This window comes from Rhinatrema bivittatum, chromosome 9 (assembly GCF_901001135.1).
Source record: "Rhinatrema bivittatum chromosome 9, aRhiBiv1.1, whole genome shotgun sequence".
Lineage (NCBI taxonomy): Eukaryota > Metazoa > Chordata > Amphibia > Gymnophiona > Rhinatrematidae > Rhinatrema > Rhinatrema bivittatum.
In genome coordinates, this window is record NC_042623.1 from 2,302,214 (window position 1) to 2,323,242 (window position 21,029).

Genomic DNA, 21,029 nt, shown 5'->3' on the forward strand with positions numbered 1-21,029 from the left:
GTTCACCAGACTAGGATCAACATGTTTAACTGCAATGTAATGCGCATTAATGCTTGCATCGCTTAACACGCTTTACTGCATTAGTCTGTGTTGATGTTAATGTTGACATCACAGACTAATGCAAAAAATGTTAATGAACTCTATTGCATGTAAATGCATTCAAAGCAGCTCTATATTATTAAAATGGGTTCATGCAAATGCTGTGAAGTGGTGTGATTTGAGTTAACCCAGAGTAAAACAGTAAATGATGGCAAATAACGACCAAATGGCCCATCCAGGCTGCCCAGTTGAGATTTTTCAACTTTGGGTAGATGCACATATAAATCCCCAAATGTAATCAAACACCATCTCCTCCACACCCATCTCCTCTACCCAATCTCTCAGCCCTATTCCCATATCTGTCCCAAGTGTGCCAAGAACCTGTTACAGTGAGGGCCTGCGCCAGTGATTTCGTGAAACCTCAATATAAGCATACTATTGCTGTTTCAAATTGTGACTGCTGTTCCATGGAAACTGACCTAATCCTTTTTTGGAAGTCTGATGAATGCTGCTGTTCAGGGTTATAACCACTGTGGGTAACACTAACATTTAACAATTTCTAAAGAAGTACAGTTACATGTTTTGGGATGCCTTGGCAGGCTATGCTCCTAGAAAAATGGATATCCCTCTCAGAAGAAAACAAAGAAATCCCCTAGGTCCTTGTGTCCACCCTCTCATCCTCTCCTGAGAACAAAAATAAAATGCCACAGCAACCCCATCCTAACCCCCCCATCGTACTGTCCTGATGGTTCCTTATCCAAGGGGCTCTGAGGCTACAATGTCTTCCCCACCTCATCAAAAGCTCCATGAAGAAAGATGGGTAAAGAGAGATACATACCCCCTCCTGTCCCAAAATGACACTAAATGACCTCTTTTGCTCCTCTGCTTCACATGTGAAAAGGGAAAAGGAGCCTGTGAAGTCATCTGGTGCCATTTTGGCCATCAGAGAAAGTGGCAGGACTAACAGAGGACCTCTCCAGCCCTCATCTTCCTTCCTGGGCTGCATAGATGGGGCAGGGCATTGGAACTGTAAAAGCTCTCAGGACTGAAAGGACATCCGAATTCTCTGCATGTTAGCAATGATGTTCAGGGATGAGGTAGGTGGGGGAATGGAAGGGGATTGCCATGGTACATTATTACATTTCATACTGATGGGAGTTAGGGGGCTGGATTGTGGTTCCCATTAGGTCAAGTGTTAATTATACTGATAATGCACATGTGTTACCGGCTATTCTAAAGCCCTTTTCTAATGCCTGATTTACTAAAGTCTGTAGTAAATAAGGTGCTACATCCTCCCAAAATGCTTCCAATAAAATCCCCTGTTAATGATCCAGGGTTGATATTCAGAAGCATTTAGAGGGATAACTCAGAAGTTTCCAGCTAAATAAATATTTGGGTACATAGCCAATTATATTTTTGCCAGCTAATAATCTAGAATTTAGCCGGCAGATAGGGTCATTTATCAAAACACAATACGGGGTTATCGCATGCATTAGAGCATTATCGCATGCATAAAAGCCCTACCACACGTGATAACTACTGCATTGCGGTAGTAAAATTTAAATGAGGGAAAGGGGAGGGGTTAGAGCAGGGTTTGGGCGGGGTTAGGGAAATGTTTTTTCCGGTACCGCTGTGGGCGATAATGTTTTAGACATAATCACCGGCAGCAGTAGTGCCGGAAATAACACCACCTTTTATGGTGGCACTATGGGGGCAATGGTGTACGCTGTGCCGCAACCATGGCGAGCAAAAACACACCGCTGCAATGTGGCCAGGCCCCTTTTTCCTTTGCGGCTCATCATTCTGCTGTAATCATCGTGGAATGATGAATCCCCCTATAAGTTAGGGACATTTCGGGGACATAACTGGGAGGAGCTGAATTAGCCATCTAAGCTATCTGGCTAAATAGGATATTCAAAGTTAGCTGGCTAACGTACCCCTAGATGCATCAAGCCATGGTAAAAATATAAGAAATATAATGCGTTAATATCCTGCGATAAAAAAATGGGTGTGGTTAGGGTAATTTCCTAAATAGCACATCGCATACTTAAATACTGCATCATGTGATACGTTGTTGCATCGCCTAGAGTTGAACACTTGTGCCTTATTCAAAATCTCATACATAATATATGTTTCATCACCGTTGATAGGAATTTTATGATAATTCATATCCATCCATACCGCAAATGATTGAATAGTCCGGACAGCCTCGTTAAAAGAAATATTGAGGTACGTTGTCAGGCTTGCTGATGCGGTATAATAATAATTTATATATATAAAAAATTCTTGAAAAATTCATATAAAAAATTGTAAAAATTTTCAAAATGTTGATTGGCAATTCAATGGTTAGTAGTTGGACCATCGCACAGACCATATCTCGATGGAGCGGTATGAAAATTGATATTGATACTATTATTGATACTATTATGTAACATAGTTATAATTATAATTTACCTTGTTATGCTGTTAATGTTACAATGTGATATAGTTACATAAAAATGTAGTTACATTCTTCCTTGTTACAATGTAAAATAGGGCAGTCCCCGCCCTATTCTCTCAGTTTCCTGTAAACCGATGTGATATTTCGATCGAATGTCGGTATATAAAATAAATAAATAAATAAATAAATAAATAAATAAAATGAGCATAAAGCAGGAAGCCCACTGCCACAGAGACATCCTGCAACCATATCCTGAATCTCCTGTGGCAAAGAGGTAATGGCTGCATCACTCACACCATCATAATTTTGCTATTCACTGCCAACCCATAGCATCCTATAACATACTTGAAGCTAAGCTAAGCCAAGAGTCCATGCTTCCTTTTTCAGTAACACTATGGCTTGTTTACATAAATGTGCAAGACATTTGTCATATATTTGATGCTGTCACATACCTGATAACCCCTATGGCACTGCAATTTGCTGTAAACAGATAACTTGAGAGGAATGATAGAAAGACGCACTACTCTTACTTATGAGCCAACCGTCACCATAGAGACAATCTTCAAATTGTTCAACAGTCCACATTGCCTGAATATAAGTGAATCATGTGCAGGTCCCAGGAGCATGGTGACCCCATCAAAGATGCACAGTCAAGCGTCACAGACCACTTGCACACTGATGGAGTGGAAGAGCTTTCTGTTGCAATGGGGTGGGATGACGGCCACGTGAATGCAGTCAATAGTTCCAGAACATGTGGAAAGTTTGCTATGGCATAAAAGCCTCTCTTCAGGTCCAGCAAGTCCTGACTTTCATGAGGGAATCTTATGTAATAATGAATGCGGCTGCGTACAGCTCTTAGCACCTGGCACAGACAGCAGGAAAAAAATGCTTGTGACACCCCCGATGACTCCAACTGCTGTTTAGAATGAGTCAGGTGCCATAAAATGCAGGGCGCACAATAGTTTGGTAAGGCCTTGTACAGCGTGGGATCTTTCTGTGCCTGGATCCAAATCCCCTCCGAGTTCTTGATATAAATCTATGATAGCCTGAGAGCTCAGGCGATACCTCTTAACCTCGTGCTCCTCCGGCATCACCTGCAATATGGTGAAGGGATGAAAGATGCGCTCCATATCCGCCTGCATCCCCTCCTGCGGGCAGGTACTTCCCTAGCAAGCATTAGATCCTCCCTTGCCTGCTGGGGTAGTTGTTGAGCTGCCTGAAGCATCCAGTGTCCCAATACTAGTTAGAGATGTGCATTCGTTTATTACGAATTAGGCAATTTCAACGAATTTCAACGAAATTGACTAATTTGTTTTGGTTCGGGGGGGACCTGATCCATGAAACGGATTTTCCCCGAGCTGCGGGGAAAATTTGTTTTTCGGGTTTGTGTGGGGGGAGGGGCACATTTATTAAAAAAAAAAACCAAAACCACCCCAACCCTTAAATTTTACTTTCTTACACCCCCCCCCCCCCCACCATCCCGATCCCTCCCCAAGACTTACTAAAAGTCCCTGGTGGTCCAGCAGGGTCCAGCGAGCAATCTCTCCCTCCATGCTGTTGGGCCTGCTATGACTCAAAATGGCGCCGATAGCCTTTCCCTTACAATGTCACAGGGGCTACCGGTGCCATTGGTCATCCCCTGTCACATGGTAGGAGCACAAGATAGCACCGGCCATCCATTGCTCCTACCATGTGACAGGGGCTGACCAATGGCACCGGTAGCCCCTGTGACATCGTAAGAGCAAGGCTATAGGCGCCATTTTGCATACTGGCAGCCGACAGTCCGAGTACAGGAGATCGATCCGGACCCCTGCTGGACCTCCAGGGACTTTTGTCAAGTCTTGGGGGGGACTCCTGACCTCAGTCCTTGTCACATGCTCCTACCATGTGACAGGGGCTGACCAATGGCACTGGTAGCCCCTGTGACATTGTAAGGGCAAGGCTATCGGCACCATTTTGAGTCATAGCAGGCCCGACGGCATGGAGGGAGAGATTGCTCGCTGGACCCTGCTGGACCACCAGGGACTTTTAGTAAGTCTTGGGGAGGGATCGGGATGGTGGTGGGGGAGGGGTGTGTGTGTGTAAGAAAGTACAATTTAAGGGTTGGGGTGGGTTTTTTTCCCGATTCGCATTTTTTTTTTAATTCATTTTTCCGGTTTCGGATTCAGGTTCCAGTTTCGTTTTTGGCAAAAATACGATCCATGGGAAAACTCGTTTTCCCACGAAGTGCCCGAACCGAAACCCAACCCGAGCCAGAAAAACGAAGCTCATCTCTAATACTAGTACACTGCCACCTAAGTTTCTGGCTTTAGGAAGACAGGGCAGGAAAAAAAACATGTTTTTTTGGCTCACTGGGGCTATGTAGATATGTCAGAGAGAAGGCCTCATTTTATTGTGTGCAATAAAAGCTTTGTTTCCACCGTACCGCAAATAAAAAAGGTGGTATTTCCCACATTAAATCCGTCATTATCATACAATATTTTGTTGCGAAATGTAATAGGAGTCCCTCATTTACATAATTTTCTAGAATTTGCAAACTCATTTACACATTTTATTAACAACACACAGTACAAGAAGCATTGCATGTTAGTACCATATTATTGCCTGCTAGACCCCATTTAGTGCGTGATAATGACCTAATGCGGCTTGATGCAGAGCCCAGTTAGATGACTCAGTCTGGTTGGGTCAAAGAACTGTTGTAAGGTGAGGTAGATAAAGTTAGCCGGCAGTTGCACTAATGAATAAACCTCCAAATGGGCCGATACACTAAGGACGCGTAAGAAAGAGTGCGGCAGTGCTGGCCGCACCCTCGTTTGCCGCACACACAGTATGGATCACATACCGCTCGATACTGTATTCAAATGAGACGCAAATGCAAGCTGCGTCCAAAGCGCGTCCATGAAGCGGTAGGCGTGCGCAATCCATTTTACTGTACAGAGCGGTATACAGCGCCCGTACAGTATCCTGGGCGCGCTGGTACCTGTCATTTGTAATGTCATTCCACCAGGAAAGTGCATGGTTCTCCTACAGACCCCGCTGCCTTGAGCGCCCGGGCTGCTGAAGCCGCTCTCGCCGCCGGCTGCCCCCGGGAGGCAGGGAAGCCACGGTGCGCGCCTCGGGAGGAGGGGAGAGAGGACTGGGGCTGCTCCTGAGCTGTCAGCGCGCCCGCACGGGAGACCGGCACCCATGGACGCCCTTCTGCTGCTGCTGCTGCTGCTGCTGCTGGGGGCTTGCATGGCCGCGGCCAGGGCAGGTGAGCGGGGGCTGGGGGAAAGTTTGCCCGTGAGATTTCGTCTCTCTCTTGCCCGTCTGAAGGAGGCGGAAAATCGGAGCTGCGCACATAGGTGCTTTGTTGCGCTCCCTGTCGCCGATCGCCGGCTGCTGGGGCTTGCCTGACGCTTGCCAAGATGGCAATGCCCGAGCGTAATACAGAAATGATTTTCGCCCTGCGTCTTGCTTTATTTTTTGTAATAAGTTTTCCCCCTTGTGCGAGAAGCATTTTTTTCTGTGGATTGGGTTGGTTTGGGACTGGGCGGCTAAGTTCACCACACTATCGCCAGGGGTCAGGGTAGGCGGTAAATTTGCAGGTTAAAGATGCGGCAAAATAGCTGGTTAAAAAGGCGAAAATCTGGGCGCACATTACTGTATCGGAGGGAATAGCTAATCCGATCATTAACATATCATATATATGCGGCGGGCGGAAAGGGATGCGCGTCGATTTCAAGAAGCAGTAAAGACGCGTAAAACCGGATACTGAATCGTGGGTTAGACATACGCGTCCAAATTGTGCGTACAAAGCGGGTTAGAAACAGGGTAACCGCAGCCGCGCTTTACTGTATTGGCCTGAAAGTTAGCCAATACATTTATCCAGCTACCTCTGCTACGCAGACAGTGACTGATATTTATCTTTCATATGTTCTGAATACACAGATAAAAAAAAGCATTCGCACACTGAAAAATTAGGATAAACAAATAATCCATTTACTTTTGCAAGACCTCTCGTTGCAGGATAAAGAGAGGAGATATTGCCCCTGTATTGGCCCCTGGTGAGACCTCACTTCCAATACTGAGTACAGTTCTGGAGACCCCACCTTCAAAAGGACATAACCAGGATGGAGTCGCTCCAGAGGGAGGCTGCTAAAATGGTCAGTGGTGTTCACCAGAAATCACGTGGGGACAGATTTAAAGATCTAAACGTGTACACTCTGGAGAAAAGAGGGAAAGATGAGAAATGAGAGAGACATTTAAATACCTCCAAGGAATAAGTACACAGGAGGCAGGACTCTAGAACGAGAGGTCATGGGATGACTCAGGAATAATATTTCTTGGACATCCTCCCCGTGGAGGCGGTGGAGACGAGGATTATATAATAATTCAAGAAAACATGGACAAAGCACAGAGGATCTCCGAAGGGGGAGAATAAAGGACTGTAAAGCTGAAGTGTGGCCGGGCCATATAGCACTCTGTTTCTCCTCCCATGTTCCTTCTTATTCTGTTATTTATCTATTTATTTATTTATTATTTTTGTTATACCGAATTTCATGACTGGAATCACATCAACCCGGTTTACAATTAACAATGTGTGTAAGGCAGAGAGTAACATAATAAACAATATTCCCCATTCAAACTTCAAATAGAGAAAACAATATTATGGATGTGAGAAAGTTACAATAAAACAGGGAAAATTAACTAGGATCTGGATGTTCCGAGTCACTTCTGACACGGTAATGTATGAAAATTCTCCTGAACGTTACACTGCTTGCAATCTATAGCATGGGACTGCAACCCTGGAGCATCAACATGAGTTCATTAATTAATTAATTAAAGCTTCTTCCACACTAAAATGTTACAAAAAATACCCTGGTCAGATACAACATTACATAATGACTAGCAACTGTACCCGTTCTATGCCCGGGCGCCGAGCCTTTTTATTGGCACATCTGCTCTTATTTTGAGCCAAATTTCCCTAGAAATTCACTGTAAGAGTGTCCCTTCCACATACACACACCCTCATACAGGCTCCCTCACTCTCTGGCACACACACACACACACATCCCCTCATACAGGCTCCCTCACTCTCTGGTACTCACACACATCCCCTCATACAGGCTCCCTCACTCTCTGGTACTCACACACATCCCCTCATACAGGCTCCCTCCCTCTCTGGTACTCACACACATCCCCTCATATAGGCTCCCTCACTCTCTGGCACACACACACACACACACATCCCCTCATACAGGCTCCCTCACTCTCTGGTACTCACACACATCCCCTCATACAGGCTCCCTCACTCTCTGGCACACACACACACACACACACACACACATCCCCTCATACAGGCTCCCTCACTCTCTGGCACACACACACATCCCCTCATATAGGCTCCCTCTCTGAAACCCACACTCAAGCATCCTGCGCACTCCCCCTCTTACCACCCAAGCTGTCTCTCATCCTCCCCCACACCCCCTCTCCTCTCTCACACACGCATTCTCTCTCACCCGCCATCCCCCTTCCCTCATATAGGCTCCCTGTCTCTGAAACCCACACTCAAGCATCCCCCCACCCACCCTCTCTTACCTCCCATGCTCTCTCACACCCTCCCCACCCCCCTCTCACCAACCATGCTCTCTGTCACCCCCCTCTCTCACATAAACATTCTCTCTCCCCGGCATCCCCACCCCCAGCTCTGTCCCACACCCTCCTGCTCTCTCACACCCTCCCCTCCCCAACAAACTATCTCTCACCTGCAAGCCGTGGGATCTGCGCCGTTTGCGGCAAAGATGAAGGCCTAGCGTGCCATTCGAGGGGAAGATGAAGGCCCAGTGCACCGTTCGCAACACATGGGGCCTTCCATTTTCGGCGTGATATTAAAATAGCAGCATAGATCAGAATATAGCAGCAGAGACCCCGGCATGCCGCTAATGGAGCGTGTCCCGCTGTACATGCTCCGTTCGCGGTGAAGATGAAGGCCCTGGCGCGCCAATTACGGCACATGGGGGCCTTCCCTTTTCGCCATGAACGGCATGCCAGGCCTTCCTCCTCGCTGCGAATGGAGCTTGTGCCGTGGGACGCGCTCCATTCGTGGCACGCTGGGGTCTCCTCTGCTATATTCTGCCTTTCCTGCGATGGCTGCTGTCCTTCCTACCTGTGCTGTGTTTGAGCCGCCTATGCCATCTATCAGCAGGCTGGGAAACATGCAGCCCAATATAATATAGCGCCATCTATCAGCGGGCTGGGAAACATGCAGCCCAATATAATATAGCGCCATCTATCAGCGGGCTGGGAAACATGCAGCCCAATATAATATAGCGCCATCTATCAGCGGGCTGGGAAACATGCACCCCAATATAATATAGCGCCATCTATCGGCGGGCTGGGAAACATGCAGCCCAATATAATATAGCGCCATCTATCGGCGGGCTGGGAAACATGCAGCCCAATATAATATAGCGCCATCTATCGGCGGGCTGGGAAACATGCAGCCCAATATAATATAGCGCCATCTATCGGCGGGCTGCGGAACATCCGCGATCAGTGACGGACACAATATATTATGGATTCTAGATTTGCAATACATGCAATAGTACAAATTTAAACACAGAAATGAAATGATAGCACCATAAATAAAATAAGATTGCTGCCTTTCCCAAGAAGAATTCTGACCAATTCTCTGAAATAGGAATTGGGAACATGAGAACTCGCAGGAAATTTTCCAAGAAAGGAATGTTACAGATCTAATACAGGATATCGACCTCAGATCTAAATCATTTCCCCATACTGAGCTTCAAACAGCCCTGGCCTGGCAATGATTTTACGCTGACTTCTGAAGGCAGGAAACCCTTCCCAGGGATGCAATATTAATAACCGCCGAGTTTGTTAACCCTTTATTAAGTGGAAGTGAATACAATTCTGGAGCAGATTTCAGTGCAAATTATAATCATAAAAAAACACAAAGACACATCGGGCCTTATGTAGTGAAGACTATTTTCCATAGGCACAGGGGTAGATTTTCAAAGGGTTACGCGCATTACCCTTTAAAAACCCTCCTGCGAGTGCCGGGCCTATTTTGCATGGGCTCGGTGGCGCGCATGTCCTGGGGCTTTGAAAAAGGGGTGGGAAGGGGATGGGGTCGTGGGCCTGGCGCCAGTCTGGGGGCGGGACCGAGGCCTCCGGCACAGTGGCTGTGCCGGGGTTGGCGCGCTGGCAGCTCGCCAGTGCACGCAAGCTACGCCTGCCTAAGTAAGTAAAACAAGGTGGGCGGGGATTTAGGTAGGGCTGGGGGGAAGGAGGGGGGGAGCAGAAGAAAAAGTTCGCTCCGAGGCCTTGGAGGGAACGGGGAACGCCATCGGTGCTCCCCTTGGGCTTGGCCGGGTAGCGCGCACAAATGTACCCTGCGCGCACAGATTATGAAATCTGCCCCACAGTGCGCATATTCTTACAGGGATGTGCAATTGTTTCAAGTGAACGCAGTGTTTATAGCAAAAGAAAGACACTTTTGTGTAAATTATGTACGGAACAAACTGAACATTTCTGATAAATACCAAATAACACGGCTTTCCCTGGCTCTTCCTGCCCCTCCCCCAGCCTCCCCAAATCCCTCTTAGCACTTCTGCAGGGTCTCCCAAGTGAAAAGGACTGGAGAAAGCCCCACTGCTCTTGCAGGATGGCACTGACCGGCTCCGAGGCTGGCACCGCGCACTTTATGGCTTTAAAATACTCTGGAACCAGTCTGGCGACCCCACAAAAGGGGGTAAGTAGTGGGAGGGGGAGCCCCAGTCATGTCTCCCCTGTGGAGGGCGGGGAGAGAGGAGAGAACTGGAGGAACCCAGGACTGACTGGGAGGGCCTTGGATTACCTGTTATGATTCTTTGTTTTATAATGTAATGTTTATTTTAGTTTGGCAAATGAAGCAAAGCAAAATAAATATAGGAAAAACCGAAATCCAAATAAACAACCTCCTCCCCATATGAAATGGAAAACTCCAAAACAAACATTTTCCCTCTGCACAGCCCTATATTCTACAGGATGGAGAAGGGTAACAAATCCAGAATTGAATCCAGGGAGGATAACTTTCAAAACTGTTCACATACACCCATATACATGTGGGACTTGCTACAGAATGTTATAACCTGTGTGCCAATGATATCTAGATAGATTTAAGACATGCACGAGCATACACATCTACACAGCTATATGGAGACACGTACACATGCACACATATTTTATATTTTATTTAACATTTTTATATACCGACCTTCATTAAAAGATTCATATCAAACTGGTTTACATGGAACTTAGGGACTAACTAAATAACCATATAACAAGAAGGCCAAAGCAGAGTTACATATAGCAAGGAGATTGAACTTGGGGGCTAGAGTAGCCAGGAAGTAGAAGGACAGCAAGAACTTGAGGGTAAATACATAGGTATATACTGGGGCTGGTCCGAGAGTCTAGTCAGTTGGGAAGTATGTTGACATTTTAGAAATTAGGGGAAGGCTTGGAGGAAAAGCCAAGTCTTAAGTTTTCTTCGGAAGGTTAGGAGGCTGGGTTCCAATCTTAGGTCAGTCGGCAGGTTGTTCCAAATGACGGGGCCCGCTGTGGAGAATGCTCGTTCTTTGGTGGATGACAGGCGCATGGATTTAGTGGGTGGGACTTGTAGGGTTCCTTTGTATGCTTCTCTGATGGGTCTTGCGGATGAGGAGAGTTTGAATGCAAACACACTATATAAAATGCATGTAAGTCTACCCAACAACATGGTCGCGCATGTATTTTCAATATTACCACATAACTTTTGACTTATCTGGCTAAGTGGTGGCAAAAGATGGAAAAGTCTCAAAAATGCTATTTATCCAGCTAAGTACCGCTGTTTAAGATTTATCCGGCTAGCTAAGATAACTGGATAAGTAAAGGAAAAGTAATTTTAGCTGGATAACAAGTGTTTGAAGACTTATCCAGGTATCTTACTAATTCAACTAAGTAGCATTTTTTAAAGACCTAAGCTGCTACTTAGCCAGATAAATCAAAATGTATCCAAATAAGTGGTGGCCATCTGCTAAGCATGTGTGTTTCTGCCCCTAATTCTACTCATTTTATTTATTTATTTTAAAATGTTTGTGTACCGCTTTTACAAACAAAGTAGATCAAAACAGTTTACAAGATTTCTATACATAAATAATGTATAGATTCAACATACATAATTAAAGAACATAAATGAGAAAATTAAAATCAATATAAAACATCTAAATAATAAAATAGAAACAAACTAAGACAACACAGAAAATAGCTATTTATGTTTCAGTGAGTGGGCTAGATTACACGTGTTGTGTAAGTGTGCAGTTATGAAACCTGAATATTGTTAAAAACCAGTTTAAAAAGAAAAGTTATTTCTTTTTAAATTCCTTATAATTTGTAGTCTGTCTAATATCATCTGGTATCGAATTCCTTATTATGGGGCCACGTCTGCGTGTCATATCAAGTCTAGCCACTCTGATTTACACGAGGACATTTGAGTTGGATATTTTCCTCAGCACGTGTTGGCTTTTATGCGTGTCGATCATCATATTTTGTAACATGTGAGCGTGAAGGAAATTCCCAGTTTTATCAATTACTCCACCAGTTTGCCCAGTCTATCTCTGGTTCTTCAGCCTACACACCTCCACGTTTACCCAGTCCCCTCACCCCGTCAGCATTTACCTATAAAGATTTATATTCTGATTTGCATCTGATAATTAGCAGGTGCAGATATGTGCAGGTAATTGCTATACACGTGTCGTTTTCGCAGCTTATAAAATAGCAAACAATATGCACAAATGCTGGTCCTGCGCCATGACGTGGTCTGCCCTTAGTCTAAGCCTTTTTTATATGAGCAGATTTATTCACACACGTGTGTGCTTGAGGTTTATAAAACAGCACTTTTGCATTCACGTGTGCTCGTTTTACACAGCTTTTAAAATGTACCTTTACATGTGCAAACATGCTCGTATGTGTAAGAACTGTGAGCCGTGCAAGTTCAGACTTGTCTGGAGAAGCAGAGGCAGTGCGCGTAAAGGGGCGGATTTTAAAACGAGCGCGAATAGCCTACTTTTGTTTGCGCTCAGGCGCAAACAAAAGTACGCTGGATTTTAGCGGATACGCGCGGAGCCGCGCGTATCCGCTAAAATCCTGGATCGGCGCGCGCAAGGCTATCGATTTCGTATAGCCGGCGCGCGCCGAGCCGCGCAGCCTACCCCCATTCCCTCCGAGGCCGCTCCGAAATCGGAGCGGCCTCGGAGGGAACTTTCCTTTGCCCTCCCCTCACCTTCCCCTCCCTTCCCCTACCTAACCCACCCGCCCGGCCCTGTCTAAACCCCCCCCTTACCTTTGTCGGGGGATTTACGCCTCCCGGAGGGAGAAGTAAATCCCCGCGCGTCAGCGGGCCTCCTGCGCGCCGGGACGCGACCTGGGGGCGGGTCCGGAGGGCGCGGCCACGCCCCCGGGCCGCCCCGGGCCGTAGCCACGCCCCTGGAACGCTCCTGACACGCCCCGAAAACGCCGCGCGGTTCGGGCCCGCCCCCCGACACGCCCCCTCCGAAAACCCCGGGACTTACGCGAGTCCCGGGGCTCTGTGCGCGCCGGTAGGCCTATGTAAAATAGGCTTCCCGGCGCGCAGGGCCCTGCTCGCGTAAATCCGCCCGGTTTTGGGCGGATTTACGCGAGCAGGGCTCTGAAAATCCGCCCCAAAGCTCTTACTTTTGCATATTTACTTCTGTTCTTTATCAGGTGTAAGTCTGAATAAAACTTGCAGAGGATGATATTTAGCATTACATAGCAGGATGAACAGGGAATTATCCAGCTAATATCTGGCTATGTTCAGCAGCTGCCACGTAGCCAGATAAGCATTTATCCAACAAGTGTAAGAGGAGGTTTTTAAAATGATAAATCTAAAGATCTCATTGTTCACCAATGTATAGGAATCAAAACATGAGCTCATATAGCTGAAGAGTTTTCCATATGACTATCATGTTAGCACAGGGCTCACACAGTTCCTCTGTTGTACTGAAGAATAAGAACATAAGATATGCCATACTGGGTCAGACCATCGGTCATGGAAGAACATGAGTTCACTTTTTTTTTAAGAGTCCTTTTCTTTTGCATATAAAAGCTTTTAGATTTCAGAAAACATCAAATAGAGCAGTAAACCTTTTGCACTTCTCTGAATGCTGAATTCTTCTGGGAGAATCAAAATCATCCAAGATCGAACATGTGGGATGTCTGAGTAGTGTAAAGCCTTCTTTAACCCGACATTGCAATATTTCAAAAGAAAACTTCCTTCTTCAGGGCTCGTCCAAAAGATCACAGCATTCACACTCAAAAAGTCCTGGAACGGTGTCTACTGATAGGGCGTACAGAAATAATTTCTGGTGTCTATCTTATCCAGCAAAAGAACAGGACTCTCATGTTCTTCCATGACCGATGACTCTGGTCTGACCCAGTATGGCACATCTTATGTTCTTATCCTTCAGTACAACAGAGGAGCTCACACACATATTAAGCTGTGTGCGCCCTGTCCTAATACGACTGTTCAGCTATGTGAGGTAATGTTTTCATTCCTATTCTTTGGTGAGCAGCGAGATCTTTAGATTTATCATTTACAAATAATTCTTTCACTCTTGAGGTTTTTAAAATAGCATATACTCGCGAATGTGCTATTTTATACATGTAACTTTAGAAAATTCACCTATACTTAAAGAGCAGAAGCCTAATGTGTATACGAGTAAAAGTAGCAGAATATTTTCCTCATTATTCATAAAACATGCTTATTTCATTTTTCAAATCATGCTGGTTAAATAAAAATGTTTTGGGATGCTGTTGGAATATCCAGTTGTTTCTGGCATTTTAGTCATCTTTCTGAAGCAGTGTCTGCATGGATTTAAAATAAATTCTGGCTTGTTTTCCATTTTCTGTCCACCATTCTAGAAGTCAAATGTATTAAAGTGTGCTTAAACTTGCAGACATGCATATTTTAGCTTTTGAGGTAATAAGATGCAAAATGCAGGATACTCCATTAGCGCTGTGATAAAGCACTTGTGATATCTGCATTATCACAAGAAAATTAATTGCACTTCAGAAGGTGTAATTAAGATATTTGTGTTAAAGGCCACAGGTATAGTTCAGAGGAGCTTTATCACCTGAGTTCATCGCCCTTTAATAAATGTAATAAGTGTGCATTTATATGTGTACTTGTGCGATGTTAATTACACTTTAGTACATTGGCCCTTATGGTGGTAATTTTGTAATACTGAAACCATGCACAAGGTACACCAATTTTCAAAGTGGATTTACCAGCATAAATGGGATTTGAAAATTATCCCACCAAATTTACCTGCACACAATTCCACCTCCTGTCAAGTGTGCAGATGTGTTTTGGGAAAATGTATGTGCTTGCTTTTGAAAATCCTATTGTATGTGCTTAAATTCAAATCCATTCCCAATTTTGCCTTCAGGAATGTCTTCACTCAGTGCAGGTAAATTGCATGTGACCAGGACATATTCATATAAGTCTCCCATATATCAAGGGGCAATTTTATATAAAGGCCATTTGTGTGGGTAAAACACTGTATTACCCATGAAAATGTTTTGAAAATTGCCCTCTTTGTCCATGAGGGTAAATAAAGATCTATTTCCAGTGATTTTGCTCTCCAGACTCGGTGCAGCAAGAGATCAAAGGTCCATCCTCAGACTGAGTTTTGCTTGACAATTTGTCAGGAATCCAGAAAAGAAATCTCTGAAGGGATTCCGAGTGACAGATGTAAAACATTTGGAAAGGGAATAGAAAGGAGAGGGCTGCTTTTATTACACAAGCTTGGAATCTGAGCTCCATTTTCCAAACAGTACAATCTTTATATGAAATAAAAATATAGAAAAGAATGAAAGATCCTGCGGCTGATAATGCACCTGGATAACAGAATCATTTCAGCCTTTGGCGTGCCCTGGACATCTTTCTCACAGCACTTTCTAAATTAGAAACATTTCATATGCTGGCAGCTACTAGGATAATAGTTTTTTCATTAAAATATATTTTTCTGTTTTAATAGCTCACGTTATTCATTTCTAACATTTTATTATTGGCTGTTTTTATTTAAAATTCACCAGTGTGCCCATTTTGAAACTTTTAAAAGCCAGATGTATGACAAAAATCACATCCAATTCTCAAAAAGACCCAGAGGGCTGTGACATCCCTGTAGCTGAAGGCCCGACCTAGCAGTAATCATGTGGTCCACATGCTCTCAGTCCATAAATTTATGCTCATAATTTTTTAAATCAAAAAGTCTGAACCCAACCCAGAATCCACCCCTGGAGCACCTCTCCCCGTGCAAACACTGTGTGTGAGTGTGTAATTTTATGTCCATACATTATGACAGTAACTTTTAAACAGTCATATGGGTACACATGTACGAAGGTACGCGAGCTCGCACCATATTCACGTGCATATGTTTTGGCCAGGCCCTGCCCAGACCACACCTATACTCCACCCCTTTTTAGAAACATTTCACTTGTGCATGTAGCAAGACATACATCTGTCCATGGGTGACAAATCAAATCCGCTCGGCATGCACTGGCCCAACTTGTATGCGTATTTCCCGCTTTCGGTGTGCAGAGGACTTTTAAAATCTACCTTTTGTGTGTGTGTGTGCAAAAGTACATGCATACTGTATGTGAGTAATTTTACATGCATACATTGTGTGTGTGTGTGTGTGTGTGCGCGCAATTTTACATGCATACATTGTGTGTGTGTGCAATTTTACATGCATACCGCGGTGTTAGTAATTTTGCAATTAGTAAGTCTGCTATTTTACATGCCATGTGTGTATAATTTTACATGTATACAGTGTATGCGTCTAATTTTATGTGCATACACATACATACGTATGTAATTTTACATGCATACATTGTGTGTGTGTGTGGGTGCAATTTTACATGCATACAGTGGTGTTAGTAATTTTGCATGCATACGGGGTGTCTGCAATTTTACATGCCGTGTGTGTATAATTTTACATGTATACAGTGTATGTGTCTAATTTTATGTGCATACAGTATGTGAGTAATTTTACATGCATACATTGTGTTTGTGTGTGTGTGTGTGCAATTTTACATGCATACAGCTGTGTTTGTAATTTTGCATGCATACGGGGTGTCTGCAATTTTACATGCCGTGTGTGTATAATTTTACATGTATACAGTGTATGCGTCTAATTTTATGTACATACACGGGCGGATTTTCATACTCCGCGAATAGGCCTACTTTTGTTTGCGCTCCAGGCGCAAACAAAAGTACGCTGGATTTTAGTAGATACGCGTGGAGCCGCGCGCGTATCTGCTAAAAACCTGGATCGGCGCGCGCAAGGCTATCGATTTTGAATAGCCGGCGAGCGCCGAGCTGCGCAGCCTACCCCCGTTCCCTCCGAGGCCGCTCCGAAATCGGAGCGGCCTCGGAGGGAACTTCCTTTTGCCCTCCCCTCACCTTCCCCTCCCTTCCCCTACCTAACCCACCCACCCGGCCCTGTCTAAGCCCCCACCTTACCTTTGTCGGGGGATTTATGCCTCCCGGAGGCGTAAATCCCCCGAGGGAGGCGTAAATCCCCGCGCGCCAGCGGGCCTCTTGCGCGCCGGGCCGCGACTTGGAGGTGGGTCCGGAGGGCGCGGCCACGCCCCCGGGCCGCCCCTGGCCGTAGCCACGCCCCCGCACCCCCGCCCCCAAAACGCTGCCGACACGCCCCGAAAACGCCGCGACGACCGGGACCGCCCCCGACACGCCCCCCTCGGAGAACCCCGGGACTTACGCGAGTCCCGGGGCTCTGCGCGCACCGGTAGGCCTATGTAAAATAGGCCTACCGGTGCGCAGGGCCCTGCTCGCGTAAATCCGGGCGGATTTATGCGAGCAGGGCTCTTAAAATCCGCCCCACAGTATGTGAGTAATTTTATGTGGATACAGAGTATGCGCGTGTGTGTGTAACGTTATATGATTACAGCATTTATGTGTGCAAATTTACATGAATAAAGGTGAATTTTAAGACCTGCGCATGGGAGCACATGTGCACGCTTTTGCCAGCTCATGCATATGGTCAAGGCAATTATATAACATATGTGCGTATGAGTGTACCTGTTATAAAAATGGCTATACGCAGGTACACGTGCACACAGTTTTACATTGACGTGCGCAAGTATGCGCAAATGCCGCCCCAATCGCTTAAGTGGGGAGCATTTTAGTAGATATGCGCACTGACAAAATTACCTGTCTCCCCAGTTCATTCTCAGCTCACCCCAGTAAAGGAGAGGCCTTCCTAAACCTCCTACCTAACTTGCCTCCTTCTTACCCTATTAGCCCTGACCCTTAAAACCCTGCTGACTAGTGTAGTTTTGTTTTTTTGTTTCATGACTTCACGCCATCCATAGCACAAATTAAGTTACACAGATATGGACCCTGGCGCAAGCTGGTGAGTGTAAATACTTACGCGTTGATGTCACTCATACTTCCTGTAATGCTCATGCCGCACCCCTTTAATGAAACACATTTTTACTTGCTTACCAGGAGAAAGGCGTGTACCCAGGCGCCTCTTAAAATCCCATAGCGCACACTAGGGGCTGGATTTTAAAAGGGTTTCACGCATAAGGTACGCGCGTAACCCTTTTAAAACGCCCCTGCGCGCGCCGAGCCTATATTGCATAGGCTTCCAGCACGCGCAAAGCCTCGGGACACGCGTAAGTCCCGAGGCTTTCTTGGGGTGGGTGTGTCGGGGGTCGTGATGTGGTCGGCGCGTCATCGGGGGGGCGTGACACGGTCGGCACGTCATCCGGGGCGGTGCCGCGGGCATGGTTTCGGCCCGGGGGTGTTCCGGGGGCATGGCCTTTCCGTACCAGCCCCTGGACCGGAACATGGTGCGCGGTAGCCGGCCCAGCGCGCGCAAAGTTACGCCTGCTTCGAGCAGGCGTAACTTGTGCGACAAAGGTAGGGGGGGTTTAGATAGGGCCGGGGGGGTGGGTTAGGTAGGGGAAGGGAGGGGAAGGGGGGAGAGGTGGAGGGAACAGGCAGAGAGCGCAGGGCTCAGCGCGCGCAAGTTGCACAAATGTGCACCCCCTTGCGCGCGCCGACCCCAGATTTTATAAGATATGCGCGGCTACACGTTTATCTTATAAAATCCGGCGTGCGCTATGTTTTAAAATGTACCCTTAGGCCAATACACGTGTATATCTCCCAGCTTTGGCACACATAAGGCTTTTAAAATTAAACTGATACATTCTATATGTTTTTAATGATACATGCATACAGTGTGTGTGTGTGTGCAATTTTACATGCATATAGTGAGCGTGTGCAATATTACATGCATTGGGTGTGTGTGTGTGTAATTTTATATGTATATGGTTTGTGAGTTTGCAATTTTATGTGCATATGATGTGTGTCTGTAAACGTGTGTGTGTGTGTAATTCTACGTACTTACAGTATGTCTGTTTGCAATTTTATGTGCATACAGCGTGTGTGTGCGTGCAATTTTATGTGGATAGGTGTATGCGTGTGTAATTTTACGTCTATCAGTTCCACAATTTTCTAAAGGACCATTTCTGGGGTCCTAAGCACTACCTTACCGGCAGCAGTCCCCTTGAAAATTACACTTCCTGAGAAAAGTTATGAATGTAGAGAAAAGGACAAATTTTTATTTTTCACTCCTTTCATAAAAAAGTTTCCCATTAAATTATAATGTTTTCTAGAAAGGTGAAACAAACTTATACAACATTTTTCTACAATATTTCTTCATAGGGAAAAGTCTTTTGAATGCAGAGCTCAAATTGATCAATTAAACCTGAAGGATGTCCCCCCACACACATTCTTCAATCTATCTATGACATTTGATGATGCAGAAAAGGTCCATAATGCAATGCACTTAAGAATTCCTTCATTTAACCCTGCAGTTAATAACATAAGGCTTGCCATACTGGGTCATACCAAAAGGCCATCAAGCCCAGTATCCTGTCTCCAACAGTGGCCAAACCAGGTCACAAGCACCTGGAAGGATTCCAAGCTTTTTATATTAAATCTGTTTTTATTGTCACGTAAAGCATAAAACCAATAAAAGAATGGCATATGATACATAATTTTTCCTTTTATATATCATACAACAAGAAACTTTTATGAAGATTATTTCAGACCCCTCCATTGTCCCAACTCATCCCTCCCTCCCTGTTCTCCATTGCTCTCTCCCCAGCACTGAGAGAGAGACTGTATACAATAGCTGAGGTCATATATGTAAGATTCATTAGGATCACTATAAACACATGAAACATCTATACGGTTGAGATAATGACTTTTGGAATGCTGTGGTAGAGACAGTATAAAGGGCATCCATATGGCATTGAGCGTACGTCATATACTGACCGACAATTCTTTACTGCCCAATGTTTCCATTGTGAGGAGATGAAGAATAGATAAGTGCCAAGATGTCATAGAAGGACCCTCCGGTTTCCTCCATACCACAAGGATAGCCTTACTGGCCAGTAGAAAGACTTTTGTAATCCAGAGAGTGTGTCCTTGTTTCCCAACGAAAGATTGTGGAAAAAGGCCAAAAAGAGCTACCAACGGAGAGTATGGTATTGCAAGTCTCAACAGTCTGTTCGCGAAGCGAAACACTTTTTTCCAGAAGATTTGGATTATCTGGCATCCCCAGAGCACATGCCCCAGGTGAGCCCCCTTGGATCGGCATTTGATACATTCTTCTGACTCCGTTATCCACGCTAAAAAAGCCTGGCGTTGTGAGATGAACATCTGATAAATACATTTGTAGCGCATTTCTCTCAGCAGAGTATTAGTGGTTATCCTTGGTGTTTTGAGACAGACAGCTTTAAACGCTGCTGGGGAGATCAGACAGGTGAGCTCCTTCTGCCATTTGAACTGCACATCATCGAGAGACCAATTCTTATGGGTGGTTTCTAGATATTTTGTAATAAAAGGAGAATGAGTGTTTTTTTGGGTTTGTCGAGGTCGAACCATTGTCGCAGAAATTGCCATTTGAGGTCCGAAAAGTTAGGAAGTCCAATCGATCGCACATAGTGCTTCACTTGATGATATTGTAGAAAATCCTTGGGTGAGATTCTAAAAAGGTGGCATACCTTGGAAAAATCCATCAGGGACCCATCCGCCTGTATCTAATAATCAAGGCAAGTAAGATTTTGTTTCTCCACTCCCGAAACTTGGATGAACCACTGCAGGAAATGCTGGATTGCCACAGAGTGGAAGGTACGGAGAAAGATTCATTGGCAGCGCAGCTTTCTTCATAGGCCATGTCCATATCCATCTCAGAGGTTGCAGTAACAGTCCCGATCTTATATCCATGGAAATCATTGTATAGGGCACGTGAAGAGCATAACGCGGAGATATGGGATAAAGTAATTGTGACTCAAAGTCAGTATCAGTCTCCAATGTGTCTCAAGTTGATGGCGTGGTTGTAAACACTCAGATATGGAAGGCCAAAGCCCCCCACAGAACATGGTTGCATCAGGATTTTTAAAGCCATCCGAG

General features: G+C 45.3%; 1 protein-coding gene across 9 annotated transcripts in view; it reads right to left on the reverse strand.

Annotated features, from left to right (window-relative positions):
• Positions 1 to 21,029, reverse strand: part of CACNA2D1 (calcium voltage-gated channel auxiliary subunit alpha2delta 1) — a 1,026,983-nt gene that overhangs the window by 243,368 nt on the left and 762,586 nt on the right. The window lies entirely within an intron of this gene.